The sequence below is a fragment of the Chelonia mydas genome, chromosome 8 (genome assembly GCF_015237465.2).
Source record: "Chelonia mydas isolate rCheMyd1 chromosome 8, rCheMyd1.pri.v2, whole genome shotgun sequence".
Classification (NCBI taxonomy): domain Eukaryota; kingdom Metazoa; phylum Chordata; order Testudines; family Cheloniidae; genus Chelonia; species Chelonia mydas.
This window is the reverse complement of record NC_057854.1, coordinates 44,408,149-44,431,677: the sequence shown is the minus strand read 5'-3', so window position 1 is coordinate 44,431,677 and position 23,529 is coordinate 44,408,149. Positions and strand designations below refer to the sequence as shown.

General features: G+C 44.4%; 1 long non-coding RNA gene across 1 annotated transcript in view; it reads left to right on the top strand.

Annotated features, from left to right (window-relative positions):
• Positions 1-22,791, top strand: part of LOC122461401 — a 124,743-nt gene extending 101,952 nt beyond the window's left edge. Inside the window, exons 2-3 of the long non-coding RNA XR_006283264.1 lie at positions 6,557-6,615; positions 22,324-22,791. This is a non-coding gene — a long non-coding RNA (uncharacterized LOC122461401). The remainder of the gene's footprint in view (positions 1-6,556; positions 6,616-22,323) is intronic.
• The last annotated feature ends 738 nt before the right edge of the window (positions 22,792-23,529 follow it).

The window sequence follows — 23,529 nt, the reverse complement described above, 5'->3', positions numbered from 1 at the left end:
CTACCTCATTAATATACAATGCTACTCCACCACTTTTGCCTTTATTTCTGTCTTTCCTGAACAGCACATACCCTTCAGTACTTGTACGCCAGCCATGATTACTATTCCACCATATTTCTGTTATCTCTATAGTATCTGGTTTCACTTCCTGCACCAGTAGTTACTCCATTTTGTTGCCCAGGCTCCTTGAATTGGTGTACAAATGTCTTAACTGTTGCTGCTTGACTTTGCCCACATTCCTCGCCCAATTGGATACAGTCATTCTACTGCCAGTATAGCCTATCTAACTGGTATCAGCACTATCCTTCCTCTTAATGTCCATTCTTCTACCCACTGCGGTTCCTTTCTCCATTGCTGTACCCTTTCTTACTTGATTTTCCCCATGTCAATATTAGAATCAGGCATGGAGATTACAAGAGCATTTCCCAACCATCTCCCCTGAGTTCCTAGTTTAAAGCTCTGTTAATCAGTTGTGCCCTCCAGGGCCATCGTTAGGATTTATGGGGCCTTACGCAGTATTATTAAACGGGCACCCCTATGCTTCTCGGCCGCCCAGGCTTGCAGCCTTTGGCGGGAGGGAGGGATGAGGCAGCAAAAGAGACGCCTGGCCCGCCTCACGGCGGCGGAGAGTCACAGTTCCCTGCAGAGACCCTTGTACCCTCTCCCTCACGCAGAATGCGTGGCACCAGCACATTCCGGTCTGTGGATACCGCCCATGCATAAGGAGACTGCAGTGCATGCTGGGTGTGTGGGAGCCAACCCACTCTCACCTGCTGTCATGGGCGGTTGGTGAAGCTGCCGCTTGGGGAGGCTAGCTCCCCAGCCCACCTCTTCTGCCTGTGGCCCCATGCATACTCCACTCCTGCTCTGCCCCCAGGCCCTGCCCCGCTCTGCCCAGGCCCCGCCCTCTCCTCGCTGTCTCCCTCCTTTCTTCCTCCCCCACCCTGCTCACCCCCTTCCTGCCAAATCCCTGAACCCAAATGAAGCAAATGACATTTGAAAAAAACACCCTTTTGCAATTTCTTTCTAAAGAAAATGGAGCATGTTTTCCACTGCATGCCAGAAGATGAAGACTGGACACTCAGAAGGTACCTAATTAAAAGCACTAAATTTGGGAATAAAAAATGTCGGTCACAGGTTTTTTGATACGCCCAGAAGTTTGTCAGAGATTTATTTGCAAAAACTTTGTAGTAAGGGCGAGTCAGCTGTCTTGCTGAATACAACATTAAATATTATGGAATACATGATGCAGCTCTTCTCTGTTTTACATTTTCTTAATTAGTATTTCTAAGCTGATTTTATATTTTGAATGTACTCTTAAGCCTTCAGAAAGTAATCATTCCAGATTACTACATATTTAACTCACTGAAACAAAGACATTATTTTAAATTAATCAGTCACAGAGGTTTAATGTGTTCATAACAATGTTCATTGCTTTTAGAAAAAGGGAACACTAATTTACTTTGTGTGATCACCATAACAATAGACATGTTTATGAAATTTCACCAACTTTAAAAAATATGTTTCTGAAGGTTTTAGGCATAACAAAGAATTTTATATCTTACTAGATACTGATTTTGCTGGAGGGTTCTCTTAAAACTACAGTAGTTCATCAGATAGTCAGAAGTAAAGAAAGGGAAACTCTTTGTCCAGCTATCTGGAAGGAAAGGGGTGTTGTCCCTTTAAGGGCTCTCTTCAAGGTGGGGAGGGGGCTGAAAGGGGTAAGGGATGGACAGAAAGGACAGGAAGACTTTGGAAGCAAGTTGTTTTTTACTATAGTAATTAAAATTAAAATGTGTATTTTAGATAAGGGTGGTCTTTTGAAGGATTTATTTAAAAAAATATATGTCTGAAGATCCAAGCATTTAAGGCTAAAGATGATTGTGCATCTAAAAATCTATGCAAGGATTTTTTAGAGATGTGATTTTATAATCTTCACCAACTCACTAATGAAATATTTGTAAAGCAAATTTTAAATGAACATCCTGTAGACTGACATGTTCTGAGTAAATATTATAGTAATGCACAACTGTTTTTTTCAATAATTTCAGAAACTGACAGTATTGCCAACTGGGGGTTGGCAAATGCCAGTTAAATGGCTTCATTACCATTTGAATGGCTCTTTAACAGTTTCAATGTTGTGCTAATAGGTCTGGCAGGCAGGAAGGCTTTTTCACTTTTAAGTTACTAGATCCCCTCTGGAGTAAGAGTCACCAGGCTGCAGCAGCCAGCTGTGGGAGCCTGCAGGAAGTGTCAGAACAGGGATAGGAGGAGGTGGGAGGGTGGACAGTAAGACCCAGTGGTGCCCCAAATTTTCAGGTACCCTACGCAGTCGTGTATGTTGCATATGCCTACAGACAGCCCTGGTGCCATCCTTCCCAGATGTCTATTCCCCTCTCTACTCATGTGGAGTCCATCCCATGAGAACAGTCCTCTCTCCATAAATGCCTCCCAGTGGCCAAACCCTCCTTATAGCACCGCTGCCTAAGAGATCTGTTGATCATCAGAATCTTGTCTTGCCTTCATTCTCGGCCTCTAGGCACAGGCAGAATCCCTCCAAAGATCACCTGAGCCTCCATTTCCTTAAGTGTCTTCCCCAGCCTGGCATAATCTCCCTTCATACCTTCCAGTGAGAATCTAGCTGACCCTCATGTGGGAACAAATGATACAATCAGTGGATTCTTTCCTGCTCCCATTAGAATCCTCTTGAGCCTCAAGTCCACACCCTGTATCTTAGCTCCTGGCAGACAGCACACCCTTCTGTTCTCCAGATCAGCTCTGGTGACAGGCCTGTCTGTTCTTCTTAGTAGGGAGTCACCAATCACATAGACCTGTCTTTTCCTGGTGATGGTGTTATTCTCTGGCCTTCCTCCTGTTCTTTCTGGCTACAAGTCCTCTTATCTTTTATTCTCCCTTACAATCTTCTGAGAGTCATCCTGTATCCTCCTAGAGCTCTGAACTCTAGGTATCTCCATTGGCTCTTCCCATCTTCCTATAGAATGAGCTGCTCTTCTCTTCTTCCTTGCCCTCCCACCTTCAGTTACTGCCTGCTGTGCCCCTTCTTCATTTTCCAACTCAGTAAACCTGTTCCAGAGCTCTCTTTTTCCTCCACTAGCCAATCTTTTCCTCTGCCTGATTCTCATAGGCACATGTTTCCACTGGCCACTTTGCTCACCCAGCTGTCTCCCCTCAGAGTTCTTCAGTGCAGCTTGCATCAGCAACTCTTGACTTTTCCCTTCAGCCTCCTCCTGCCTTTGCTCCATCATCTGCTTGAATCCCCTTCAAAACTCAGCCTAGTTTCTACCTGCATCTCCAGACCTCGGATCGTCTCTTCCATCAATGCTTCCTTTTGGGTCAGTTCAATTTTAAATTCCCCCCCCCCCCCCCTTAGTAGCACATTGCCTCATGGGTGCTGTAGTTCATGAGCGTGATGTTGCTATTCTCTCGTATGGGACCGCTTCCTGGATGCATCTCCTGTGATGCACCCAGATTCATGTGGCTCCTGGTCTGAGGGAAATCCACATTGCCTAATGGGGAAATTTAGTCCTCCAGGGAGCTTAGCCCACAGGAGAGAATGGGGGTCCAAACTACAACTTCCATAAGGCAATACATCAATAGGGAAATGCAGTTTAATGTTTTGTTGAACTAATTTGAAACAAAATGTTTTGGGTCATTCAATAACATGAAATATTCCAATTTAGATTGAATTTACCTGAAACAAAATATTTAATTTAGATTTTCCTGACAGAAAATCAAAATTTTTTCAGCACAATCAAAATTTTCCTGTGGCAAATTTTCATTTTTGTGGAAACTGCATTTTCTATTGGGAAATCATTCAATGTAAAACTCCTGACAACAAAAATGCTGTTGCCAGAACAAAAAACCTGAATGCTGGTGCAAGTTACACTGTACCCAGTGAAAACTCTCCTTCTGTCCTTTCCTCCCTCCATCTATACCTCTGTACTGTTACGGGATGAGATCCTGGTAAAACTCCCCTTGCCTTCAGTAGTGCCAGGATTTCACCATAGTGTACATGGAGTACCCAACTGACAAGTAAAAATAATTATTAGTTATATTTATATGACTGTATTTTGAATTTGTTTAACTCTTGGTTAAATTCTCCCCCATTACAATTGCACAGCTCCATGGACTATAATGGAGTTGTATTGATGTGTCAGAGAATTTTGCTGTGTATTTTCAGTTCTGAGAGATTTGTATGAAGTTGCTGTATAAAATACAAATTATTATTATTACTGTTATCTGACTGTAATTAGGAAGCTGTCCATCAGGTAGGAAAGGTTGTTACGCAAATATAATAAAATAAAATTAACATATAAAATTGATTGTTATTAGTTTACTTTATTTGTATACTTCTAATGGCGTGGTTTAGACATTTTGAATACAGGACCCAAGATACAGTTCAAACCCTGATGAAATTGTAAATTAAATACCCAGCCACTTTAGGCTATAAGAGGTCTTCTCTTCACAATCACCACCATTCCTGAGCTGGGGAGATACTAGAGAAACGTTTTACTTTCCTCTTCACCCACCCCCCCGCCTCAGCAAAGCGTTTTGGAAATCAGAACAATGGCAAAGTAGCTCCCATAATGTGTAAATGAAGTGTCAATTTAAACTGAATTGGAAATGGAAGCAAACCACTCTGAAACCACAGCTAAAATCACCTTGTTCGTGCTTGCCAGCGGATGTGATGCATCTACTGTAAAAGCAAGAATTGGGCAGGGTTTCAAACACCAACAGCCATTTCCATCACTGTGGGAATGGGGGAGGAAAAAGCCTCAAGGACCTAGCCCTTTCCCTCTAATCATCTTCTGATTTCTGACAATCCCACCCCTCCGCTGTCAGGTTACCTAGCCAAATTCCATGTTGCATTTTCCCCCCAGCCGTGCAATCTTGGCTGTTTATCCACCCATGTCATAATAGACATTAAGAAATGGGTGTGACCTAGAGGATGGAGCATAGGAAACTGAGACGCGTATGTAAATTCTGTTCATGGCTCTACTATGGACTTCCTGTGTGTCCTTGAGCTACCCATTTTAATCTTCCTGTGGCTCAGTTTCCCTGCCAATAAAATGGGGAAATGCTTACTTCTTGTAAGAGGAGTATGAACTAATTAATGCCTGTAATGCACGTTGAAATCCCCAGATAGCAGGTCTAACAGAAATATGAACTGTTATTTCTCATGTGGTTTCTGGTGCTCCTTACCTGGGGATGGACTAGAAACACTAAAGAAACAAAAAGAAAAGGAGTACTTGTGGCACCTTAGAGACTAACAAATTTATTTGAGCATAAGCTTTCATGAGCTACAGCTCACTTCATCGGATGCATCTGATGAAGTGAGCTGTAGCTCACGAAAGCTTATGCTCAAATAAATTTGTTAGTCTCTAAGGTGCCACAAGTACTCCTTTTCTTTTTGCGGATACAGACTAACACGGCTGCTACTCTGAAACCTGTCACTAAGGAAACAGACTTCCTTCTCCTATTTTGATGCTTTTAGTCCTGGTTCCTAGACGGAACTCAGAATGACAGAAGCTTGGAAAAAAAAAGGAAAGTAATCTTCATATAATGCCTAGCAAAATGGGGTCCTACTCCAACTGGGGCCTCTGGGTGCTACCATAATAGAAATAATAAATTAAATTAAAGTTAAATAATGTCTTCTGGGTTTGGGGATAAAGGTTCAGGTCAGCTCTCTTCTTATCTAACCACTTCTGTCTATCTCTAGCAAATACTGACTGTTATTCTGAATGACATATGCCTCAATCCCGCAAAGCACTTAAGCACATGAGTAGCTCCTTTGACTTCTAGTTTAAGTGCTTTTCTGAATCAGAGGCTAAAACCAGTTTTTCATGACTATGTTGATCCTGACCACTTTGACCCTACTGTCCAGGGCTCTGAACTGTATAATTGACTTTTGCTGTTATTGTTTCATGTAGCGTTTTTAGTTGCTGTGATTTGAGGCAGAACACAAGAATTTTTGCATATAAAAATCACATGCCCCAAAGCTGGAGAAATGCCCAATCTGCAAAATTTGGATCTGGATTTAAGCCATCTCTCCCAAAGTGTTCTGAGGTGTTCAGACCCAGGGCTTTAATTTAGCTCATGACAGCTGCGGACAGGTCTGATAGCTCTTCAACCTCCTTCTAAAATGTGAGGATGTTCCTACTCAAGGTTAGATCCATTGTAAAGATGGACATGAGCCCTAAATTCAGATCTTGATTCAGGAATGGGAGGAGTTTTCAGTTCTGAAGTTCCGTTTTTACCCCCATTTCTAATTACAGAGATAAGGACCAGCTGTGAAAATCAGCTCTGGAGCATGGTTCAAATTGCAAACTCCCTGTCAATATCTGAAAGTGGAGGATGCAGATCCACTGTGTTTAATGAAGGCCTAGGTCAACCAAATACTGAACAAGGTTTTGAAACAACCATTCCCTGCCAGTGCTGTAATTAGTTCTTCAAAATGGCACCTTGAACTTTCCAGAATTCTTGAGGTTCAATGATCTGCTAACATTGTACTTACACTTTTCTCTCTCTCTTTCAGTTTAATACCATCTGAGTTACAGACAACCGAGCATCTGTAAACTTATCCCATCCTTTCAGGTAAGATAGTTGTGTCTTAGAACAATGACAACTGCTGTTTAAATGTTAGGAAAAGCCTTTGAAATTCCTAAAAACTTATTGATGAAAATAATCAGAATTCAGGAAAAGAACTAGACATTTGTGTGGCTCATGGGAACAGCCACCGTTACCTAATCTGGGAAATTGCCATCAACTATAGTCACTGGTGCAATGATCCTTAGCAGACTGCGTGATATATATGCATCCATAATTATTTTAGTGCAGTGGTAAAGAAGTCATAGTTGTGGTTGGATAAAAAAAATGTTGCTTAACAAGGAAAAGGAGTGGGAATAACTTCCAAATGTCTTCTGTAAAAATCTGGAATATACAAAGTAGTGTAGAAAAGCTTTACATTTTCTGTGCAGTTAGAATTTGTATCGGAATAATGCTTTTTGGAAATTAAAATTGATGCCTTTTGAAATTGGGTCCTGGTATCTCACTTTGTTTCAAAACCGTTTGCAAAGACTACACATGGTAATCCTACTCTAAATTTCCAGTGTGGATTACTGTATATCTATAAAAAGAAAAGGAGTACTTGTGGCACCTTAGAGACTAACACATTTATTTGAGCATAAGCTTTCGTGAGCTACAGCTCACTTCATCAGATGCATTCAGTGGAAAATACAGTGGGAAGATTTATATACACAGAGAACATGAAACAATGGGTGTTACCATACACACTGTAAGGAGAGTGATCAGATAAGGTGAGCTATTACCAGCAGGAGAGCGGGGAGGGGGAAACCTTTTGTAGTGATAATCAAGGTGGGCCATTTCCAGCAGTTGACAAGAACGTGTGAGGAACAGTAGGGGGAGATGGGGGGAATAAACATGGGGAAATAGTTTTACTTTGTGTAATGACACATCCACTCCCAGTCTTTATTCAAGCCTAAGTTAATTGTATCCAGTTTGCAAATTAATTCCAATTCAGCAGTCTCTTGTTGGAGTCTATTTTTGAAGTTTTTTTGTTGAAGAATTGCCACTTTTAGGTCTGTAATCGAGTGACCGAAGAGATTGAAGTGTTCTCCGACTGGTTTTTGAATGTTATAATTCTTGATGTCTGATTTGTGTCCATTTATTCTTTTACGTAGAGACTGTCCAGTTTGGCCAATGTACATGGCAGAGGGGCATTGCTGGCACATGATGGCATATATCACATTGGTAGATGTGCAGGTGAACGAGCCTCTGATAATGTGGCTGATGTGATTAGGCCCTATGATGGTGTCCCCTGAATAGGTATGTGGACACAGTTGGCAGCGGGCTTTGTTGCAAGGATAGGTTCCTGGGTTAGTGGTTCTGTTGTGTGGTGTGTGGTTGCTGGTGAGTATTTGCTTCAGGTTGGGGGGCTGTCTGTAAGCAAGGACTGGCCTGTCTCCCAAGATCTGTGAGAGTGATGGGTTGTCTTTCAGGATAGGTTGTAGACACTTGATGATGTGCTGGAGAGGTTTTAGCTGGGGGCTGAAGGTGATGGCTAGTGGCGTTCTGTTATTTCCTTTGTTGGGCCTGTCCTGTAGTAGGTAACTTCTGGGTACTCTTCTGGCTCTGTCAGTCTGTTTCTTCACTTCAGCAGGTGGATATTGTAGTTGTCAGAATGCTTGATAGAGATCTCTGTCTGAGGGGTTGAAGCAAATGCAGTTGTATCATAGAGCTTGGCTGTAGACAATGGATTGTGTGGTGTGGTCTGGATGAAAGGTGGAGGCATGTAGGTAGGCATAACGGTCAGTAGGTTTCCGGTATAGGGTGGTGTTTATGTGACCATCGCTTATTAGCACCGTAGTGTCCAGGTAGTGGATCTCTTGTGTGGACTGGTCTAGGCTGAGGTTGATGGTGGGATGGAAATTGTTGAAATTATGGTGGAATTCCTCAAGGGCTTCTTTTCCATGGGTCCAGGTGATGAAGATGTCATCAATGTAGCACAAGTAGAGTAGGGGCATTAGGGGATGAGAGCTGAGGAAGAGTTGTTCTAAGGCAGCCATAAAAATGTTGGCAAAGTGTGGGGCCATGCGGGTACCCATAGCAGTGCTGTTGATTTGAAGGTATGCATTGTCCCCGAATGTGAAATAGTTATGGAGGAGGACAAAGTCACAAAGTTCAGCCACCAGGTTTGCCATGACATTATCGGGGATACTGTTCCTGACGGCTTGTAGTCCATCTTTGTGTGGAATGTTGGTGTAGAAAGCTTCTACATCCATAGTGGCTAGGATGGTGTTTTCAGGAAGATCACCGATGGATTGTAGTTTCCTCAGGAAGCCAGTGGTGTCTCGAAGATAGCTGGGAGTGCTGGTAGCGTAGGGCCTGAGGAGGGAGTCTACATAGCCAGACAATCCTGCTGTCAGGGTGCCAATGCCTGAGATGATGGGGCGTCCAGGATTTCCAGGTTTATGGATCTTGGGTAGCAGATAGAATACCCCCGCTCGGGGTTCCAGGGGTGTGTCTGTGCGGTTTTGTTCCTGTACTTTTTCAGGGAGTTTCTTGAGCAAATGGTGTAGTTTCTTTTGGTAGCCCTCAGTGGGATAAGAGGGTTATGGCTTGTAGAAAGTGGTGTTAGAGAGCTGCCTAGCAGCCTCTTGTTCATATTCCGACCTATTCATGATGACGACAGCTCCTCCTTTGTCAGCCTTTTTGATTATAATGTCAGAGTTGTTTCTGAGGCTGTGGATGGCATTGTGTTCTGCACGGCTGAGGTTATGGAGCAAGTGATGCTGCTTTTCCACAATTTCAGCCCGTGCACATCGGCGGAAGCACTCTATGTAGAAGTCCAGTCTGTTGTTTCAACCTTGAGGAGGAGTCCACCCAGAATCCCTCTTTTTGTAGTCTTGGTAGGAAGGTCTCTGTGTGTTAGTATGTTGTTCAGAGGTGTGTTGCAAATATTCCTTGAGTTGGAGACGTTGAAAATAGGATTCTAGGTCACCACAGAACTGTATCATGTTCGTGGGGGTGGAGGGGCAGAAGGAGAGGCCCCGAGATAGAACAGATTCTTCTGCTGGGCTAAGAGTATAGTTGGATAGATTAACAGTATTGCTGGGTGGGTTAAGGGAACCAGTGTTGTGGCCCCTTGTGGCATGTAGTAGTTTAGATAGTTCAGTGTTCTTTAAAGACTGGCAGTGGATGTGTCATTACACAAAGTAAAACTATTTCCCCATGTTTATTCCCCCCTCAACCCCCCACTGTTCCTCAGACGTTCTTGTCAACTGCTGGAAATGGCCCACCTTGATTATCACTACAAAAGGTACCCCCCCTCCTCCTGCTCTCCTGCTGGTAATAGCTCACCTTACCTGATCACTCTCCTTACAGTGTGTATGGTAACACCCATTGTTTCATGTTCTCTGTGTATATAAATCTCCCCACTGTATTTTCCACTGAATGCATCCGATGAAGTGAGCTGTAGCTCATGAAAGCTTATGCTCAAATAAATGTGTTAGTCTCTAAGGTGCCACAAGTCCTCCTTTTCTTTTTGCGGCTACAGACTAACACAGCTGCTACTCTGAAACCTGTATATCTATAGTGTACGTAAATACCATTTTTATATTTTGCTGTTTGAAAGCTGCTGAAAGTTGTTAGTTTTGTCCTGAAGAAATGCGGAAAAAGAACCATATAAACAGCTATGCTTTTAAGATGTGTGTATGACAGTACCAAGGCTGCATGAAATTTTATGAAGCCTCAAGTATTAACAATGTGTGTTGGAACAAGGATAGTATTAGATTAGAATTGATAAGTTTTATGCTGGTGTATGTATAGAAGCAAGTGTGCGTGTTGACCTTTAGTTTTTATTTCCGAGCCTTTCAGCTTTGAAGGAAAATGTGATTAAAGCAGAACGGAGGACCCTTTACTAAAATTAAACCAAGTTTTTTCTGTGAATTGTAGGTTGAGCTGCTAGGGTTGCATAGAGTTCAGAGTGCCCACCACTTTCCATTCAGACCCTAGTTTCAGTGGCTTATAACTTTGCCAGACTGGTTGGATTGAAATCTCCTATGCTGAGTGTTTGCCTCAGGCTCATTATTATTATTATGGTTTCATTTAAGTTTCAGCTAAAACCCTTCAGCCAGATGGGGGAAAATAAGTTGTTTTGTCCCTGTTTAAAAGAAAAATCTTCCAGGTTTTTGGCTGAGAAGTTCGTCTGCCTCTGTGCTTTGCAACAGGCACTTGAGATTTGGCAGGGAGGTTACACTGGGCTCAGGGAGGTGTCTTTGGCAATCCCCATGAAAATTTGCTTAAATTTGGCCTAGTTATGAGCCTCAGTTTGCACATGCTCATTAGAGACTCATTAGAGTTTGGCAGTCAAATTGTTCTAAGGGTCCCTCTTTGTTAAGCATGTGTCAGCCCGGAGTAGCAGGGCCAGAGCAGGACTTCCCCCACCATTGCTCCGGTGTGAGAGCAGGGAGACTCTCTCCCTCTCTTGTGTTCTCAGTGCTCCCATTGCTAGTGTCCAGTGGCAGAATGCAGCCTGATCTGCATATAGAGGGATTCAAAATCGTGTGTGCAGCACGAGAGGACAGGGAGAGTGGGGAAGAACAGCTGGAGGGGAGGGAGACGGTTATGTGAGCATGGGAAGGAGCAGAAGAGAAGAGGACTAGGAGGTGATGTAGATGGAGTGGGAGGGGCAGGAGTCTGGGGGTGGGTAGGCCAAGAGGGGGAGGGAAACAGAACCTGGAGTTGAGGGGGCTGGATAGTAGCAGAGGGGGGGAGGGCAGGATCTGGAGGGTTTGGGGAGTAGGTCGGAGCAGAGCAGAGGGGGGCAGGAACCAAGGGGTGGGGGTGGCTTAGAGCAGAGGGGGATGGGGACAGGTTGGGAGCATAGAGGCAGAATTGTCTATAACTATCAGAGAATACTCCCCTTCATATATATATAATGGCATTATCGTATATTCTGTATTTCTAGTCTGTTTTGGGTGCACCCAGACATTTTTGTAGCTTTTTTTTTTTTTTGGACTGCTGCCGCACATGGCATGTATGTTGCCATTGAGCTGTTCACGGTGATCTCCTGTTCTCTTTCCTGAGTGATTGCAGTTTATTGAGAAGGCAGAGATATATATGAGCAACGTAAATTATTCCTTCCTGTAGGCATTACCCTGCCTTTGTCAACAGTGAATTTCCTCCTCCATCATCTGCTTGTTTTCTTAGTTTATTAGGTTTGTGCATTTCCATGTTTAGTCTCTCACAGTGACTCTAGATCAAAGTTCTTGAGCTTAAACAATGAACTCACTGACCACTGCTGCAGCCTTAGGCTGGAATCTGAAAACTAAGTTGCATTCCTTATAAATCTTACATCATCTCCAAGAATCAGGAGTCTGCCCTTGGAACTGAGCAGAATTTTGTTGCTGCAGCAGAATATAGTCCAGCTTGCTCTCCTATAATGGAATTGTCTCTCCAGAGCTGACAGCAATGGGAACTTGTTTGTCTCGCTAAAGTCAATAGCTGTGCCTCAAAAATACACACGGAGCTAATATGTTGAGTAAGACGGTGTTGGTCTTACAAACTCACTTTCAACCTTGTTCTTTTCCTTCTCTCTCAGGGAGAATCTTATCTCTGCATCAGTTTCAAATCATCCAGAAACCATTGACTACAACACTTTCTTCCCTTTTATATTCTCGCTTGTTTTCATAGAAAGATTTTTGTTCTCCAATTACTGCAGCCATATCTCCCACTTCCCCTGACTAAGTTCCCTGGCCATCCAGCCCTGAGGACAGACACTTTACAGCTCCTTTGCTTGGTGGGAGAGAATGGCAAGGTTGGGAGACCCTTTTAACATGAATTTTTAGTCGTAATGACTTTTCGGCAGAAGATGCTCTTTTCACAAAATCAGAATTTTCCATGGGATGGTGAGATGGGGTGTCCACCCCACACAAGGCCTGAAAGGGTAAATTAGGCCAGTTAACCTATAGGCAGCACCTGGAGGAAAGCCAAGGAGTGCTAAAACCTAATTTGCTGATGAAATCCAGCTTGGCAAAGAGCTGGGTTAGGTTTATAAAGCCAGGAAGCTGGCACCAGAGAGCAGCTGCAGGGAATCATAGAATCATAGAATATCAGGGTTGGAAGGGACCTCAGGAGGTCATCTAGTCCAACCCCCTGCTCAAAGCAGAACCAACACCAACTAAATCATACCAGCCACGGCTTTGTCAAGCCTGTTCTTAAAAACTTCAAAGGAAGGAGATTCCACCACTCCCTAGGTAACGCATTCCAGTGCTTCACCACCCTCCTAGTGAACAAGTTTTTCCTAATATCCAACCTAAACCTCCCCCACTGCAACTTGAGACCATTACTCCTTGTTCTGTCATCTGCTACCACTGAGAAAAGTCTAGGTCCATCCTCTTTGGAACCCCCTTTCAGGTAGCTGAAAGCAGCTATCAAATCCCCCCTCCTTCTTCTCTTCAGTAGACTAACCAAACCCAGTTCCCTCAGCCTCTCCTCATAAGTCATGTGCTCCAGTCCCCTAATCATTTTTGTTGCCCTCCGCTGGACTCTTTCCAATTTTTTCACATCCTTCCTGTAGTGTGAGGCCCAAACAGTACTCCAGATGAGGCCTCACGAATGTCGAATAGAGGGGAACGATCACGTCCCTTGATCTGCTGCCAATGCCCCTACTTATACAGTTCAAAATGCCATTGGCCTTCTTGGCAACAAGGGCATACTGTTGACTCATATCCAGCTTCTTGTCCACTGTAACCCCTAGGTCCTTTTCTGCAGAACTGCTGCCTAGCAATTCATTCCCTAGTCTGTAGGGGTGCATGGGATTCTTCCATCCTAAGTACAGGACTCTGCACTTGTCCTTGTTGAATCTCATCAGAATTCTTTTGGCCCAATCCTCTAATTTGTCTAGGTTCCTCTGTATCCTATCCCTATCCTCCAGCAAAACTACCTCTCCTCCCAGTTTAGTGTCATCTGCAAACTTGCTGAGGGTGCAGTCCACGCCATCCTCCAGATCATTAATGAAGATATTGAACAAAACCGGCCCCAGGACTGATCCTTGGGGCACTCCGCTTGATACCGGCTGCCAACTAGACATGGAGCCGTTGAGCCTGACAATCTAGCCAGCTTTCTATCCACCTTATAGTCCATTCATCCAGCCCATAGGTCTTTAACTTGCTGGCAAGAATACAGTGGGAGACCGTGTCAAAAGCTTTGCTAAAGTCAAGGAATAACAAGTCCACTGCTTTTCCCTCATCCACAGAGCCAGTTATCTCGTCATAGAAGGCAATTAGATTAGCCAGGCATGACTTGCCCTTGGTGAATCCCTGCTGACTGTTCATGATCACTTTCCTCTCCTCTAAGTGCTTCAGAATTGATTCCTTGAGGACCTGCTCCATGATTTTTCCAAGGACTGAGGTGAGGCTGACTGGCCTGTAGTTCCCCGGGTCCTCCTTCTTCCCTTTTTTAAAGATGGGCACTATATTAGTCTTTTTCCAGTCATCCGGGACCTCCCCCAGTTGCCATGAGTTTTCAGAGATAATGGCCAATGGCTCTGCAATCACATCCGCCAACTCCTTTAGCATTCTCGGACGCAGCGCATCTGGCCCTATGGACTTGTGCTCATCCAGCTTTTCTAAATAGTCCCGAACCACTTCCTTCTTCGGAGAGGACTGGTCACCTCCTCCCCATGCTGTGCTGCCTAGTGCAGTAGTCTGGGAGCTGACCTTGTTTTTTAAGACAGAGGCAAAAAAAGTATTGAGTACATTAGCTTTTTCCACATCCTCTGTCACTAGGTTGCCTCCCTCATTCAGTAAGGGGCTCACACTTTCCTTGACTTTCTTCTTGTTGCTAACATACCTGAAGAAACCCTTCTTGTTACTCTTAACATCTCTTGCTAGCTGCAACTCCAAGTGTGATTTGACCTTCCTGATTTCACTCCTGCATGCCTGAGCAATATTTTTATACTGCTCCCTGGTCATTTGTCTAAGCTTCCACTTCTTGTAAGCTTCTTTTTTGTGTTTAAGATCAGCAAGGATTTCACTGTTAAACCAAGCTGGTCGCCTGCCATATTTACTATTCTTTCGACACATCGGGATGGTTTGTCCCTATAAACTCAATAAGGATTCTTTAAAATACAGCCAGCTCTCCTGGACTCCTTTCCCCCTCATATTATTCTCCCAGGGGATCCTGCCTATCAGTTCCCTGAGGGAGTCAAAGTCTGCTTTTCTAAAGTCCAGGGTCCGTATTCTGCTGCTCTCCTTTCTTCCTTGTATCAGGATCCTGAACTCGACCATCTCGTGGTCACTGCCTCCCAGGTTCCCATCCACTTTAGCTTCCCCTACTAATTCTTCCCGGTTTGTGAGCAGCAGGTCAAGAAGAGCTCTGCTCCTAGTTGGTTCCTCCAGCACTTGCACCAGGAAATTGTCCCCTACACTTTCCAAAAACTTCCTGGACTGTCTGTGCACCGCTGTATTGCTCTCCCAGCAGATATCAGGGTGATTGAAGTCTCCCATGAGAACCAGGGCCTGCGATCTAGTAACTTCCGTTAGTTGCCAGAAGAAAGCCTCGTCCACCTCATCCTCCTGGTCTGGTGGTCTATAGCAGACTCCCACCACGACATCATCCTTGTTGCTCACACTTCTAAACTTAATCCAGAGACTCTCAGGTTTTTCTGCAGTTTCATACCAGAGCTCTGAGCAGTCATACTGCTCTCTTACATACAGTGAAACTCCCCCACCTTTACTGCCCTGCCTGTCCTTCCTGAACAGTTTATATCCATCCATGACAGTACTCCAGTCATGTGAGTTATCCCACCAAGTCTCTGTTATTCCAATCACATCATAATTCCTTGACTGTGCCAGGACTTCCAGTTCTCCCTGCTTGTTTCCCAGGCTTCTTGCATTTGTGTATAGGCACTTGAGATAACTCGCTGATCATCCCTCTTTCTCAGTATGAGACAGGAGCCCTCCCCTCTTGCACTCTCCTGCTCGTGCTTCCTCCCGGTATCCCATTTCCCCACTTACCTCAGGGCTTTGGTCTCCTTCCCACGGTGAACCTAGTTTAAAGCCCTCCTCACTAGGTTAGCCAGCCTGCTTGCGAAGATGCTCTTCCCTCTCTTCGTTAGGAGGAGCGTGTCTCTGCCTAGCTCTCCTCCTTCTTGGAACACCATCCCATGGTCAAAGAATCCAAAGCCTTCTCTCCGACACCACCTGCATAGCCATTCATTGACTTCCACGATTTGACGGTCTCTACCCAGGCCTTTTCCTTCCACAGGGAGGATGGACGAGAAAACCACTTGCACCTCAAACTCCTTTATCCTTCTTCCCAGAGCCACATAGTCTGCAGTGATCCTCTCAGGCTCATTCTTGGCAGTATCATTGGTGCCCACATGGAGAAGCAGGAAGGGGTAGCGATCTGAGGGCTTGATGAGTCTTGGCAGTCTCTCCGTCACATTGTGAATCCTAGCTCCTGGCAAGCAGCAGACTTCTCTGTTTTCCCTGTCGAGGCGGCAGTTAGATGACTCAGTCCCCTTTAGCAGAGAGTCCCTGACCATCACCACCCGCCTCCTCCTTCTCTTGGGAGCGGTGGTCGTGGAACCCCCATCACTAGGACAGTGCATCTCATGCCTTCCAATCGGCGGAGTCTCCTTTTGTTCTCTTCCCTCAGATGTATCATCTAATCCACTCTCCACATTAGTACCTGTGGAGAGAACATGAAAACGGTTGCTTACCTGTATCTGCATTGCTGGTACATGGACGCTCCCATTTCTTCTTCTGGAGGTCACATGCTGCCAAATTTCTTCACCGTCCTCCTGTCCCCACAGTGCAGCCTGCTCTGAATCTTCAGAATGTTGTGTCCATAGAAGCATATCCTGACGTCTGTCCAGGAAATCTTCAGTTTCTCTTATGCAACGCAGGGTCGAAGACGTCTGCAGTCACTCCCTGGGCATAGAGAGGTGAGTCTGAGGCTACAGGGTTCAGTAGCCCACAGTTACTCTTTGGGAGGGGGGAGTTTGAGATGGTACATCCAGAGAATGGGGAGAACAAGCAGCTGTTGGAAGGAGTCCAGGGAAGGAGCAATGGGGTCTGAGGGAAACAACAGTTGCCAGGTGTGGGTCCCTGGACTGGAACACAGAGTAGAGGGTGGACCTGGGTTCCACTAACTGCCACTGGGGAAGTGGCACTGTCATGGCAGTGCATGAGAAGACACCCTGAGACCATTGGAGTGGAAGGACTTTAATACCCCGGGAGGGGAAGACCAAAGTGACCTGGGCAGAGGGCCAAGCCCAAAGACAGAGTACCCTCATATGTATGAGTGTCGCAGGGAACAAGAGAGAGACAACAGGGTGTGCAACCTGAGGGAGAAGGGGGCATCAGACCTGAGTGGATCTAATCCCCAGATGTGGCTATGAGGAGATGGCCCTAGTGGTGAGTGGAGTGCCCCGTAACAGATGGAATTTCCTTTTTCCAGCCACCTAACTTTAATCCTTTCCCCACTTAGCATTCTGTGGGGATGTATAGACCCAATGATATATTTTGGTTTGATGTTTTTCAAAAGGAATTAAGTAGCAAAGGAAAAAGCAAGAGTAGAGTCAGGATGTAGTGGTGAAAGATCATTGTCAGAATGATCTGTGATGACATTTGATCCCTCTATATCCTATTTCTCTCTTTATCTCTTTGCTGTAGCCTGTGGCTTTGCATGAAGACCCTTTTTACAAATGTAACTAAGAATACAAGAGAGAAGAAGGTTATGGAGCCATTCCATGCAGGAGAGTGAAACTGACACCATGGGAATTGGCCATTACACTGAGACAACACCCTGCCAGAGATACAGGGAAAACTGAGTGAGAGAGAAGTACTCGGCTCCTCTTAAAATCAAGCCACTTGATTTGGCATCAAGTGCCTAGTTTCAGGCAGCTAAGTTTTTCAGTTATGGCTCTTGTGTATACAAAAGCCATATGATGAAAAGAATATTCAAAGCCACTCTGTGCATATGAAATTATAATTCATAAAGGGCTTTGGTCATAGCATAAACCACAAGTATGATCTTAAGTCACCTCAGCCCCCAAATGGAATTTATTACACTCTCTCTGTATTGTTTCCTTATTGTTCATCTGCAAATGAGGTCAGAGAGTTCATAGACACATAAAAAAGAGCTTGAAATTTCCATATCAAGAGACCCAGATAAATGTACAAACTGTTTATATGAAACAACCTTAGCGAGCTTCACCCATCACTAAATGCTCAGATTTCAAACGGAACTGGATCCCCATGAAGACTCCTGCTCCATTTAGATTCATTGCTGTGTTTTATACTTATACCAGAGGAAACTAAATGTCCAAGGGGGTGGGACACTAACCTACTCCTTGGTAATGGTGTAGTGGTATGTGTAAGCCTATCTTGACTCCATGAAACCAAACATTCATATCTTACAGGAATCCATTCAGCCCTTTGACAGTCCAACATTGAAGAAGTAGGGTGTTATCTATGCAGTTTTCTGGAGTTGTCTTTTGGGGGAATACTTATCTACTGTGAGTGGATAGTGCCCCTTTCTAGGACTCCAGTCTGCCCAGTGGTGAATCCAAAACCTTTTTCTAGCAATACACTCACTAAAAATTGAGGGGCCAATTCTGCACGCTAAGTAGTGTTTGTTTGAGTCGTCCCACTGAGTTCAATGGAACGATTGTTCTAATGAAGCACTAGTTTGCTTGAATGAGTTACAGAATCGGGCTGCATGAATGGAGTGATTTACATTGCTGCATAAATCACACATGGCTCTTAGAGATCTCCTTGATGGGCTATGGTGCTGAAGAAGTGAATCATGTTTATACTCATGCTTGTACATAGAACATCCTTTCTCACTAAATGTCCGGAGTTTGAACCCATCTTCTACTGCTGCAGACAGAGCCAAGGGTGAACTACCCCTTTGAATTGAAGATAGAAGTTGTAAAGGAGTTATGTAATTTCAAAAAACAAGCAAACAAAATTAAAAATCCCATGCCATGGGTAATGCTCATTTGCTGAAGCTATTGCTCAAGTTGTGTACTAAAAAAAGAAATAAGCAGGCAGACAAGGCATGCTCCTCAGCAGACTTGCGCATACGGGCTGCCGCGGCTTCTTCACTTACTAGTACTTTGGGGTAGTCTGAGAATGTCCCAATGTTTGTGATTAAAGATTTCACAATGTGCATCTCAAGGAGGGTTTTCATTCACATTTTGGTAGATTTTTAACAGTTTTTCTTTGAGCTTATATTGACCGTAGAAGTGCTGTGTTTGGGCCATATACAGATCGATGTAGCTCCATTGGAGTCAACAGAGCTAAGTTGGTTTACATCAGCTGTGAATCTGGCCCCTCATCCTTATGTGTCCTGTGTGCATAACCCTGTATTGCAGTGTGAAAGCCTCCCAAAACTCCTGGGTATGCACAAATTGTGCCTGCTTCTATGCCTTTGGAGACTCATTCCTATTCTATCTCATCCCACGCATGACTGTCCCAATTCTCTGGCTTGTGCGCAAATGCGTAGGCCAGAATTAGCGTTTGCACTCCCCTGAGCAAAGGGATTGCAACTCTGCCTGGCTGTTACCCACTTGTGAAGCCAAAACATAGGAAGATAGGAATTACCATACTAGATCAGACCCAAGGTCCATGTAGTCCTGTCTCCTGTCTCTAACCAGAGCCAGCGCTAGCTGCTTCAAGGAAAGGTGTAAAAAAACTCCACAAAAAGCAGATGTGGGATAATCTGCCCCCCACCCTCGCATGAAGGGGTCAATCTTAATTCCTAACAGAGCTTGGTCTAAGACCTGGTGCATGATGCTTTAAATCCCTTTCCAAATTTGTTGGCATTAATTATTATAACTAGATGCTCTTTTTTAGCTATGTAAAAGTCCAGTCTTTCTTTGAATCTTGCTCAGTTCTTAGCCCCAATGACATTCTATGGCAATTGTCAAGGTTCCTTCCCCACTCTGAACTCTAGGGTACAGATGTGGGGACCTGCATGAAAGACCCCCCTAAGATTATTCTTACCAGCTTAGGTTAAAAACTTCCCCAAGGTACAAACTTTGCCTTGTCCTTGAACAGTATACTGCCACCACCAAGCAATTTAAACAAAGAACAGGGAAAAAGCCCACTTGGAGACTTCTTCCCCCAAAACATCCCCCCAAGCCCTACACCTCCTTTCCTGGGGAAGGGTTGATAATAATATCCTCACCAATTGGTACAGGTGAACACAGACCCAAACCTTTGGATCTTAAGAACAATGAAAAATCAATCAGGTTCTTAAAAGAAGAATTTTATTTAAAGAAAAGGTAAAAGAATAACCTCTGTAAAATCAGGATGGTAAATACTTTACAGGGTAATCAGATTCAAAACATAGAGAATCCCTCTAGGCAAAACCTTAAGTTACAAAAAGACACAAAAACAGGAATACACATTCCTTCCAGCACAGCGAATTTTACAAGCCAAAAACCAAAATGAAATCTAATGCATTTTCTAGCTAGATTACTTACTAACTTTACAGGAGTTGGAAGGCTTGCATCCTTGATCTGTTCCCGGCAAAGGTATCACACAGGCAGACAAAACCCTTTGTCCCCCCCCCTCCAGATTTGAAAGAATCTTATCCCCTCATTGGCCAGTTTGGGTCAGGTGCCAGCGGCGTTACCTTAGCTTCTTAACCCTTTACAGGTGAAAGGATTTTGCCTCTGGCTAGGAGGGATTTTATAGCACTGTATACAGAAAGGTGGTTACCCTTCCCTTTATATTTATGGCAGCAATGAGTTCCACAATCTAATTATGTGTTGCATAATAGAATATTTCCTTTTATCAATTTTGAATTTGCCACCTTTTTAATTTCATATCCCTTGCTCTTGTGTTATGAGACAGGGAGAACAGAATTCCTGATCTACATCTTTACTCCATTCATTATTTTGTATATTTTTTATCATGTCTCCTCTTGTTCATCTCCTTTCTAAAGTAAACCATCCCAATCTTTTTAACCCCTCTTCAGAAAAGAGCGTATCCATGCCCCTAGTCATTCTCATTGTCTTTCTCTGAACTCCCTCTCATTCTACAGTCACCTTTCTGAGATGTATTGCATGCTGTATTCCAGATGAGGCCACACCACTGAGTTCTGCAATGGCATTATAATACTTCCGTGTTCCACTCCATCCTATTTGTTATGCATCCTGATGTTCTAATCACCCTTTTTGACCGCAGCTGCACATTGAGCCAAGCTCTTCAGTGGGAGGAGGTTCCTTGCACCATCCCTCTGCAGTGCAACAACAGTGTAAGACCCAAGCAGAATCTGGATCATAACTGGGATTATATATTTTAAACTGTATATTGTTATAGGTTGGGTTAAACCTTGTCAAAGCTGGTGGGTGTAACTGCTGCCTTTCATTTAAGATAATAGAAGCCGCTAAGCTCCTTTATGAAATAGTAGTGGTCTCCAAATCACAGCACAGACATGTCCACTCCATGGGCAAGGCCACTCAGGAGTTTGAACCATGTGGGTGGAGGGCGTTGCTGGGTATTGTTCTGGGGGCAGGGGGGGAAGAAGACAGACATACGGTACAGAAACAACACAGAGGAGTAGAAGGCTAGACACAGCCTGAACAAGCACTGAGTGTGATCCTGGAAAAACCTAGAGCGGGCTTTTCGGTCAGGTGCTGGCTAACAGAGGTTTGAGTTATGAGCAAGGGAAACAGTCCCCTGTGTTCAGGGAAACAGGACTTTGTATGTAAATAAGATTGTATCAGAGTACAGCGAGGTGGATAATAGATTTGTTGGTTCATGGGCAATTCTGAAAAATCTGAAATTTGGTCTTTTTCAGGTCAAACTGAACCAGTCTTTGGCGAATCGAACGCTGGATAACATTTTGACTTGAGTTGAATGAAATGTTTCATGTGACCTGCCTGGAAATTTTTTGTTTTGATTTTGGGCACTTTAAAGCAAAGGTGGACTAGATTCCCCATATGGCCAAAGGGGGGAGAAATACCCTCCTTATAACTTTTAGCTCAGTGCACTTACCTGGGATGTGGGAGACCCAGGTTCAATTCTTCTTTCTGCCCAATGTGGAGAGGGGATTTGAACTTGGGTCTGATACCAAAAGAGTTTCGTAGCAACTAGGAGTGTCCTGGTGTGAATCTCACTGTCTGTCTTGTTGAAGTTGTTCTACTTTGTATATATAATTGGTCATTGGCACAGGGATTTGAACTTGGGGCTCTCACATGCTAGGTGTGTGCCCTAACAACTAGGCTATAGAGTCATTGTGCTTTTCCTGGTACAATGACTATTCATTGTCATTCATAGTGGCAACTCATAGTCATTCATGAAGACAAAGAAGAGTCATTGCACAAGGAAAAGAGTAAGGCCATGACTACGCGACAAACTTTTGTTGACACAAGTTACATCTGCATACAACAGCCAAAGTTTGTATATTGCTCAGGTGTATGCATACTTGACTGCTTGTGCCAGCGCTACATGTACAAATCAGGAGTGCTTGTGTTGATGTAAAGTGCTCAATAGCATCTGGTGCCTTTTCAGACATTGTTTCAATGACTCGCCCAGGGATCTCTGGGCACTAGGGGTCAAGTTCCCAGCATGCAACTTTCTCCATCCCATAATGCCATCCATATCCTAGAATTTTTGCGCCTTTTAAAAAAAATCCCACAAACCTGTGCAGCACTTTTCAGTGTCTGGAATCTCTGACAGAAGCCTGGAGCTAGCAGAGCTCTGCACTATTCTCATCAATGTTGCAAATACAAAACATATGATTCTTCTGTATTTGCAGACCCTCAGGAAGTACCACGACACCTGGGGACACAAGGATTTCTTCAAGGACAGTTTGCGGCGGGTCATAGCGAAAAACAATTCAAGGTTGTTGGTAGCGTTCACAGAGCAGCTGCAGACATGGAGCACTGCTTGTGGGCTTGAGAAACAAGCACTGACTGGTTGGGGTCACATTGTAAAGCGGTTTGGGATGACGAGCAGTGGCTACAGAACTTTCAGATGTGAAAGGCCACATTTCTGGACCTGTGTGATGAGCTTACCCTAGCCCTCCAGCGCAGGGACACCAGAATGAAAGCTGCATTGACAGTGGAGAAGCGAATGGTGGTCACACTTTGCAAGCTTGCAATGCCAAATTGCTAGCAGTGAATGGAAAATCATTTTGGAGTTGGAAAATCAACTGGGGGGACCCGTCATGCAAGTTTGTAGGGCCACGAATCATCTCCTGCTATGCAGGACCGTGACTTTCAGCAATGTGCAAGACATAGTGGATGGATTTGCAGCAATTGGGGTCCTGATCTATGTGTGTGTGTGGGGCGCAATAGATGGCATGCATATCCCTATTTTGGCACCACCCGCCTTGCTGCAGAGTACATCAACAGAAAGGGCTACTTTTCTGTGAGTATGCAAGCATTGCTGGATCACACCAGGGATGCTTCTATGATATTAATGTGGGCTGGTCAGGGAAGGTGCATGGCACTCATATCTTTAAGAACACAGAACTGTTCAAAAGCTGTAGACAGAGACATTATTTCTTGACTGGTGGATAACCACTGGAGATGTTGAAATGCCAACAGTGATCCTGGGAGACCCAGCCTACCCCTTACTCCTCATGCTCATGAAGCCATACATCGGCCACCTTGGCAGTACTAAGAAAAGATTCAGCTACTGGCTCAGCAGATGCATAAAGACAGCGGAATGCGCTTTTGGTAGATGAAAGGGACACTGGCAGTGTTCACTCACTAGATTGGATCTCAGTGAGAAAAAATGTCCTGATGGTTCTAGCTGCCTGTCGTGCCTTGCCTAATGTCCGTGAGACAGAGGGGGAGGAGCTGCCACCACAGTGGAGGTTGGAGCAGCTGTCTGCTGAGTTTGAACAGCCAGGCACAAAGGCAGTTGCAAGAATCCAGCGTGGAGCTATGCGGTTGAGGGATGCTCTGAAAGAGCAATTTAACAGTCAGCTATAGCAGTGGTCTCTCATGGGAGTCTT